The sequence below is a fragment of the Quercus lobata genome, chromosome 3, assembly GCF_001633185.2.
Source record: "Quercus lobata isolate SW786 chromosome 3, ValleyOak3.0 Primary Assembly, whole genome shotgun sequence".
In the NCBI taxonomy this organism is placed as follows: Eukaryota; Viridiplantae; Streptophyta; class Magnoliopsida; order Fagales; family Fagaceae; genus Quercus; species Quercus lobata.
Window position 1 is genome coordinate 11,296,123 of NC_044906.1, and position 10,521 is coordinate 11,306,643.

Consider the following 10,521-nt stretch of genomic DNA (forward strand, 5'->3'; position numbering starts at 1 on the left):
ACACCTAAACATACATATACACTAGCAACCAACTCAGATTTTGTTCAAGACACCCAAACATACTTTAAAAAAAAAAAAAAAAAAAAAAAAAAAAAAAACTTGTCTCAGGCTTATTGCTAGCATCAAGATTGATAGGCTCAATGAAAATTTCAGTAGAATTGAAATTACAATCTTAATAAGCTTACAAGCAAAAGGGGGAAAAAAAAGTTCCCCTATAAACTACACTAATGGATTGTTGTAATAAAATATTTGATTTCATAATAAAGAACTAAAGCTCAACTCAACTAGAAAATACATAAATAAAATTAAAACCACAATTGTCCTTATTCACATCCATAATTTATGTTGAAATTACACTGGGCACATTGATAAAAAAAACTCTGTGCAAGTATCACTACAATAGGCACATTCAAGAAGGTCTTTAGTTTCCACAATGAAAGTAAGGGAATGTGAGTGACAGTGTAATCTATATGCATTTCCAAACTTGATATTTGAGTATTTCTCAAGAATATATTTGGGATGTACAGGATAGTCACAATTTGCACAATAGTAGAACCAATACTTTGGGTTGTGTTCTTCCTTACAGATATTACAATAATATTCACCGGAGTTATCTTCAGCAGTATAATAGAGAGTGAAGGGATGCTCATGTTGTTTGTATCTTGCAATTTATGGTAGTGTAGCACATTTGAAATCCAAAGCAAATTCACAAGTGGTACAATGAAATATTGGGGAAATTTTAGAATCACAACAACTGCAATTATGTGCAGACTCTATGCTTGAGAGAAGAAGTTGATGTTTTCATGAAATCAATTTCAATCAAACCAAACACAGCCCAAATTTTACAACATTTACTGTTTATATGAAAAATTTTAAGCAAGCAAAGTAATCTATAGTTTATAAATAACAATAAAACACACACACACACACACACATATATATATATATATGTAGCACATTTGAAATCCAAAGCAAATTCGCAAGTGGTACAATGAAATATTGGGGAAATTTTAGAATCACAACAACTGCAATTATGTACAGACTCTATGCTTGAGAGAAGAAGTTGATGTTTTCATGAAATCAATTTCAATCAAACCAAACACAGCCCAAATTTTACAACATTTACTGTTTATATGAAAAATTTTAAGCAAGCAAAGTAATCTATAGTTTATAAATAACAATAAAACACACACACACACACACACACACACACACACACACACACACACACACACACACATATATATATGAACAAATTTGTAAAAGTATCAATACTTACAGCAAGAAAAATACAATTTGGCTTTAAAACACATCTAATAAAAGCTTCCAATTGGCCTCAATTTTGAGTTTGATGAAGTTAAGTTCATGTAACATTATCTATAACTACAAAAAGAAAAGGGCATCAGACACAAAGGGGTGGGTGAATCCAAATGTAGATGGATCACATACGAAAAGAAACAGAGAGAAAGAGGGGCGCAGTGCGTGAGAATTTTTTTCAAATCTAACATAGCATTCTCAATGTTAAGTATTTTGTTCTAAAGTACATGTTATTTTAATGTAGAATTTTTTTCAAATCTAACATGCATATATATACAAAACAAACAAGCAAGAAACTAAGAGAGAGCATCATAATTTAAGAAAATGATACTTAATGAACTTCATTAATGTAATGAATTTACATTTGTGAACAGATATAATAAATTACAAACAAACCAAACGAACCAATTAAATTTTTCTCAAAAAAGATATGATTATATCTAATAAGCACACAAGCATGTACATAAAAAATTAACAACAAACAATGACAGCTCATTATAGTTATCAAGAAGGATACTCGAAAAACTACATGAACATGACAATAAGTGCATACTCTACAACAAACTACTTAACAAAACAAACCAAGACAACCCAATATAATTTTCAAAAATGGGTACTCAAAAAACTACATGAACATGACAAATTAACTTGTACTTTACAACTAATCATTTAACAAAGAAAACCAAGAGAACCCATTATAATTTCAAAAAGTATACTCAGAAACTCCATGAACATAATGAATTAAGTGCATACACCACAAAAAATTACTCAACAAAAGAAATCAAGGCAACCCATTATAATGTTCAAAAGGGTACTCGAAAAACTACATGAACACGACAATAAATAACTTTTATTTTACAAAAAATCACTTAACAAAGCAAACCAATAGAACCCATTATAATTGTAAAAAGTATGCTAGGAAACTACATGAACATAACGAATTAAGTGCATATATCACAAAAAGTTACTCAATAAAACAAACCAAGAGAATCCGTTATAATGATCATAAAGGGTACTTGAAAAACTACATGAACATGATAAAATAACATGTACTTTAGAACAAAATACTTAACAAAGTAAACAAAAGAGAACCCATTATAATTTTACTACAAAAAGTACACAAACATAACAAGAAAAATTCATAAATTACAACAAATTACTCAGGAAAAAAACCAAGAAAACCCAATAAAGTTATAAAAAATGATACTTATAGAATTTCATGTAATCTTTACCAGAGAACAATGTCTTGGGTGAGTGACCAATCAAAATATGCTTAACCTTGACTATCCCTTCTTCAAGAATTCTCAATCCATCATCCAGCATTACAATCTACCTCATTCTTTTGACTCTCTTCACCCTTAACAACCTCAAATTCCACAATACACCCAACAGTACAAATATCCATCTACTTTACCCACAATAACCACATATATGAATATTATGACAAATCAAACACACATAACAACAACAACAAAAACAAGAAAGACAGTAAGAGTAGAATAAATCCCACATAAGAAATATTGCTAACAAAGATAAAAACAAGGAATTTTGGTTTTTTTTTTTTTAAAAGTCGAAATTTATTGGAAATAAGAATTGGGTTTTAGGGTTGTGGTTAACACAACCCTTAGAAGTGTTACCTTTGTTGCTTTTTTGTGTTGCTTTGTGGTTTAAAGTGTGTAATGTATCAAACATAGTAACAAAGAGTTTTGTTTGAGTGGAAGTGAAGGGGAGCCCGTTATATAGTTCCTTTTGTGGAAGTGGAGCCGGTAATGATCAAAATGTTGACATTTTGACTTTCTCTTGCAGATATCATGTGCTTTCTTTTTCTTTTTGACTTGTACGGATTCTTTGCATTAGAATCTTATAAGTCCGAATGTGACTCCACTTTTTACTTCAGCAACTGTGCCATATTTTAACACATTAACAACTAACTGTGACTGCTGCAACTACCACAAAACTACCAACAACCACTGCATCCACAGCAAACAAAACAACCACCGATCTCAATGCTACCATAAGCAACCCATAAACTCACCAATTGCAACCCACAAAAACCCATTCACTGCCAAAATCACCAACAGCCACCGTGACAAACGAACCTAAAATCCAATCCATCGTGACCACTGCACACAACCCAAACACCCATATATACCGCCGACCTAAAACACCCAACTCGCAGACCCACCGTCATGAACCCACGACCGACTAATCAGCAACCAAACTCAACCACCGTCGCCGCCATAACAACCCCTCCACCACCACCAAACTAGTGAACCGAATCGACTCAGTTGCTGGGTTTCTGCAGTTCGTTGCCGAAACCACCACCGATCCACCTCGTTGTCGCCACCTAGCAACCTAGCATCTTTGGTCTATGCTCCTAAAAGAGGAGAGTGAGAGAATAGAGAGAGAGTAGACATAGTGAAAGGAGAGAGAGAGAGAGGAGAGATGTCTGAATGATTGAGAGAAAAGACACAGAGAAAGAAAAAGAATACTTAAAAAAAGTTCAAATCACAAAATATGTAGGATGTACCACAGTTTTGGAAATATATATATATATATATATTTATATGTACTATTGTTTGGAACTTGAGGTCTAAGAACTTGAGTTCTTTGAAAAAGTAACATTCAAGTTTGTGGTTGTTTGTCGTGCTATTTTTTATGGAACTCGAGTTATATACAAAATTGGTGGCTATTTTCATGGAACTCGAGTTATACAGCAATCTTGAGTTTCATAAACTCAAGTTTTTAAAAAGTGATAAATCCCTAATTATTTTCCAAAGAGTAATAGATCTCTACATATTTTGCTAAATAGTAGTACTTGGCCATTTTGACTTTAAAAAATGTATAGATCCATGTTTTTTGTTTTAGGAGTTTAACACATGCTAGTGCTTTGATTTGAGGTGGTTTTGCCTAAAGTTTTGAAGTATTAAATTTTATTTTAAATTAGACTTAAGTATAATTTGGCCTTTAAAGTTTAGAGTTTTGTCCATTCAAAATTTTAAATTACATACATGATTTTTATTTTCATATGCTGCTATCATTTCTTTTTCTTTTTCTTTTTTTGATACAAGATAAAATTCTACTATAGCCTAATCTATGTGTATATATGTGTAAAACTTCTTCTTGGAAACTTGAATCTCGGCCCTTGCCCCCCCCTCCCCCCCCACACTTCACAAACACTTATATTTATGGAATGACCATCGCGCCAAGGATACGCGGGTATTCATTTCTATTATTAGTTTGACCATCTAGTAGTATTCATGTTTAATAACTATTTAGTGAAATTATTTGCTCTAAAATGTTATGAATTTCATTGTAAAAGGTAGAAAAACAAATTATGAATGGTCAGTTTACTAATAAAAATAAATAATATGGTCAATATAAAAACGGAATCAGATATGAAAGGTAAAATGAATTTGAAACACTGAGCTAAAATGTGATTGAGAATTTAGGAAAGTAGAAATAGTTGTAACTTGTAAGGTAATCTTATAGATTTTTATTATGATTATTATTTTTCCCTCTCGGACAATCCGCTGTAGTAAGGAATAACTTACATCCAATTAACTATTAAGCTTAAAGGAATGTATTTTCTGTTGTGTTTAGAAAATTGTTAAGTTTAAGTATCAAATCAAAATCCTCATGCATACTCCCAGCAATGGCTAGTTGTTTTGCAGGAAGAATTAATATAATTCTCTCTCTCTCTCTCTCTCTCTTTTTTTTTTTTTTTTTTTTGGCTTTTTTGAGAGGGGAGTGAGAGACTAGGAAATGGGAGAAGACGCCTTTTGGGCTACAAGCCCATTGAACAATACAAGTTTTTAAGAGTCTTGACCTTACTCGCCACTCCATGGTTGAAAAATACCCTTTCAACTCAAAGTAAAAAAGATTTCACTGTATGTAGCACTTCTTTCATACCGACCTAAAATCTAGATAATTCAACTGCATATGAGACTGAAATTCTGGTTAAACAAGATCCCACTTTGACTTTACCCTAAGAGTATCCGTTAGCATTTTCCTAGTAGGAAAATTAGCCAAGCAATAAACTCCAACCAAACTTAAGAAGAGTACATACCCATATTGTTTTGATATTCAATCCAGCTGTAACCTATTGGCTGCTTAATATATAAGCCAACAACCATCATTCCCAAGTCAATTTTGAAGTGTTCTTCTATCCCTTTTTTTTTTTTTTTTTTTTTTTTTTTTTTTTTAACGTGCGTTCTATCCGTCAACTCTATTTCCTGCTCTCCCTTATGATTGCTGCATTCATGTGAATTACGCTGAAAGATCAAATTTATTAATATATGTGACACTATCTTTGAATTGTTCCAATTTTTTTGTTTTTTATCAAATGAAAGTGATAGTTTTGACAAATTTTTAAAGAGCTATGACACGCGTTTACCACTGCTTCACGGAGGAGAACAAGCATGTGTTCCGTTCCTGTCAATGTTTCTTGTGTTGTTAGTTAAGCCTATGCTATCAGTTTTAATTGGTCATCCAAGTTAAAGGAGTATACTTTATACATATATGTTGGGCTTTCTAATTTATAAACATATCTTCGGCGGTTGGTATATGGCAATATATATAATTAATGCAACTAGGAAGATGAACTTCGATGCAGTCTTTACCAACAATCTGCCACTATATTTATTTGTTTATAATGAGAAATGTATCACAATGAGAAATAAAAAACTGCGTTCAATTAATTAGTTGATGGTAATTATTTATTTACACCATGATAGTACATTTGATACAACGCAGATACAAGCCGGATTGCATTCTCATTGGATATAGCACATGCAGTCAGCCATCATAGTGAGGATATATATATAGCTGATGGCAATGAGCTGACACTCATTAGAATGCATGCAAGAACTGCATTCACGTAGCTAACACAGACATTTGATACAATATATTCAACACAGATATATAGAGATACAAATTAAGGCACTCTCAATATAATTCTCATAGGATGGAGCACGTTCTGCCATCATTAATGTAAGGATAGGTAGTGAAAATGAGCTGACACTCCTTACAGGATGGAGGGCAAGGACGACATTCACGAAACTTGAACTCTTCGCAATATTCAGGAGGCTTTGGCGGTCCAACACTGATGATCTCCGGTACCTTTCCAATCTTCTTGAGATTCCTTACAACCAACACTGGATCAACATCTCCTACAATAGTTAACATTCCCTTCTCTCCATCCACGGATACTTTATCTATACCTGTTCGACCACATAATGTACCACTGAATTGTTAGCAGAAAATTTATTTTTGGCCAATATATTTATTAGGCAAATATCAGCTATGTTCTTTACCTGTAAGCTTGGTAACAGCTTTCAGTACTTCGGTCTTGCAAATCTGACAGTTAATGTTGACTTTTATCACGATTTTCTGTGGCATGAAATGAAAACAAATTAAGAAACTTGAATAAAAATGCACGCAGAAGCTAGGAACATTGATTACTTGACACATTACCTTCATGGTGGCAAAGCAAAAGTCTGAATTCAACTACTTTTATTTATTTTTCCATCCTCTGCATGTAGGATTCTGAAAAAACCAATTTATAGGAAATACTCAATAGACACAATGCAAGTGTCCTCTTAATATTATGTAATCTGGAATACGAGTACAACGTCGAATATTGATCTCTCTTGTCATGTTTGATGTGGGCCTACTAGCTACCTTACATTATTTAATTAACCTGCCTGGCAGTGTAATATTTCCTCAACTTGATCTCTATTGAGATGTGATGAAGATGTCAAGGCAGGTGGAAGGTCCATATGATTATATTCTAGGTCATGATAGGGAATATTTAATGTAATTAAAAAGATCCTCATAATTAATTAATTAGAAGAGAGTTCAAATTCTCACCAAATCCAGGGTATGTACATATAGTACTGGAGTGACACTAGTAAACTCTTCCCCAAGATATGAGCTTTAGAGAGAAGAATATAACAAACGTAAGTGGAGAGAGATTCAGCAATATTATTTTATTTCCTTTTTAGAATCCTCAAGAGTAGTTAAACAAGCAACAAGATCTTAGCATCTTTTTTTTTTTTTTTTGATAAAAGATCTTAGCATCTTTAGTGTTGAATGTAAAAGAACAGTATCCATAAACAAACATGGCACTTATTTGTTTGAAGTATTCAATGTATTTTCTTTAATCTGAGCTGTTACTCAAAGCTTAGTTACTTTAAGAATCAAGACTTTAGGCGCTCTCTCTCTCTCTCAGCCACACCATCATCCACCACACCACGTTGCGTCCACCATGCAACGCCGCTGATCTCCCACATGTTCCGGAGGACATATATGCTAAGAGTTTTTGTTATTCCGGACTCACACATTCGGATCTATCTCAATGAACCTCCCACGTACGTTTTTTTTTTTTTTTTTTTTTTTTTTTTTTTTTTTTTTTTTTTTTTTTTTTTTTTTTTTCTCATGGTTTTGAGTTGATTTTGATGGATTATGGTGAGCTAATTTTGGTGAGGTGTGGTGGCTGTGACCTCATTTTGGTGGTTGTGGTACGGAGGAGGGTGGTGGTTGGATGATTTTGGGGTTAGGTTACGGTGGTTGGTGGTGATATTGATTTTGTGTGGTGGTGGGTTTGCAATAGTGGTGGTGGTGGGGTTCCAATTTGATGGGGGTGGGCAGTGGCAATGGTTATGGTTGGTTTTGTATTTATTTATTTATTTTTATTGTAGGAGATTTTTTAGGTTAGTTTAATGAATTATATATATATATATATATTATTTTAATGTGTTGTATGGAAGAATAGAATATATAGGAGAATTGTAAAATGGTGTGTAAAAATAGATAAATTAACTTTTTGATATGTCAAAATGATATTTTTTTTAGTATAGTTGATGCTGATGCTCTAAGGGTCGTTGTTATCTTGTGCTGGCAACCATGGTTCCATGCCCTTGATTAAATCTATTTAAGTTTGAGCGTCTAAGAGTATGGTTAAAGATGTATTTTAAACTACAAGAAATTAACTCTAGAAACTAAAAAAAGTGATTTTTTCTGCCTTAATTGCAGCTTGATTGAAAAACTACTTAATGTTTATAATAGATTTAACATTGAAAACATTTATATTTGATAAATAATTTTTATCAAGTTGACAAGTAATGACATTATTAATTTCTTCTAAATAGAAAATATGATATAACTATAGCCAGTGACGGAGTCAGGAATTTTGGTTTGAGGGAGCCGATGTCAAACTATCTTGTAGTGAGTAACAATTCAAAAAAAAAACTCAAAATGTTACATATATGTTTTTGTGCATTGGTTTACTCAATATAAATTTGTATTAGCACTTAACAAAACTAAATGACCAATTAAGAATCATAAGTTCATTTTCCCTTCTAAGTTTCTCTTAGTCCTTTTAACAACCATAAGTTCAAACCATTCAAGAAATTAAAAATATAAATATAATATCTACGTCTACATCTACAAGAAGATATAATATTTTTAGAAATTAAAAATAACAAAATCATTATTAGCTAATATGAAATTATATATAAAAATGCAAGATGGCTTTCACATTTGGTTGTTTGAGTAGAATAGAAGCCAAAACTGAAATTTTGAATAATGCTTATCCATTGGTTTGATAAAAAAAAGAGAAGAATACTCTATTACCTCTCAAGATTTTAAAGTAATTTTTGATAGTTTCAAATAAGCTTAGCACTTTTTTTTGAGACAAAATTATAAATTTTATGCAAAGAAAAGATAGAATACAAAGACAAAGGAATGGCCACAACAAATTGGAGTAGAAAAAACAGCGCAAGAAAAACAGCAACAAATATATTCAGTAACAAAGAGCAATATTTACTAGCAATAGATGCGGACAACAATATCAACTTACAACAGAGAGCAATAGAACAACAATAAAGAGCAATATTAACTAACACCAAATCAGAACAATATATTGAAGAAGTAAAATTTCTAATCAAGCCAATGGTTTGACATGTGAAGGAGTTTCAACGGTAAAGACTAATAATAAATGAGTGAAAATATTAAAAGGTGAAAAGTAAGTTTGGAAAGGAACACTAAACGTGGACAATCAAATCAGGGGGGCTAAATAATTTTTCTTGTGAGGGCCAGTTGTTAGAAAAATGGTTGAAGTATAAAATTTTACCAACTCGAAATCATTTTTTAAAACTTTTTTTTGGTTTTGGGGGGTGGGGGGGATGGCCCCCACAGTCACCAAATCTAGCTCGGCCCCTAACTATATCACCCAAACATACATTAAAAATGAGGGAATAAAAAAAAATTAAGTTTAAAATTTTATAATAAAGACTTAGTGAATGGATTGGTTGGGTTCAGTTAAAAAATTAAACTAAAAATAGGTTGCTATTCCTCCGTCTCGTATCTTATTTTATCAAGTCTATTGATCTGATAATGTTGGACTATGTAATTGTAAAAGCTTTTCTTTATTTATTTTTATTTTTTTGGATGTCTATGATGAAATTTAAATTTATTATAGTTTTATGCAAGCTTGTCTTTGAATCGGTAAATTAATACTTTTAAAGATGTGCGCGCAATACTAGTATACTACATGCATGGCCACCATAACAACTTAATTAAAACAAAAATGATAAATGATAGCTTCATCATGAGCATATATGGTTGGATGGTAATTGGGATTTAAATCAAACAAATTTTATTTAATTAAGAACGGTCAAATTTGGAAAAGTAAAGAAGTAAATAAATAGAGATGACCACCTTCTCAAAAAATAAAAATAAATAAATAGAGATGACCAAAATCACATATCTAAATTCTTAATTAAGGGCTATAAATGTGAGGACAAACCAGAAGCCTCCCTCAATTAATGGAGCAAAGTCAGGAACTTCTGGAGTTGAGGAAGCTTTGATGGTCCAACAGTACTAGGATAGTATCAACTACATTTCAATCTTCCTTAATTACTTGATTTACAATGAACACGTACTTCTGGCTCTCAACCAATAATTAAAGGAAGATCGACTTCAGTTCAAACCTGACTTGTTCTCATACCATGTAATATGTAAAAGTCTTGTCTTCCAGTGGCAATTGAATCCACTATTGGGTGCTCTTATATATGAATTAACCTAGCTCCGTCATATCTTTGATTAATGTTATACTTATAACCATTTTAAATATTTTGGTGTTTATGAAATCCTTTCTAGTGTATCTCATTCACTTTTTATTTAGGGAAAATTTATAATTTT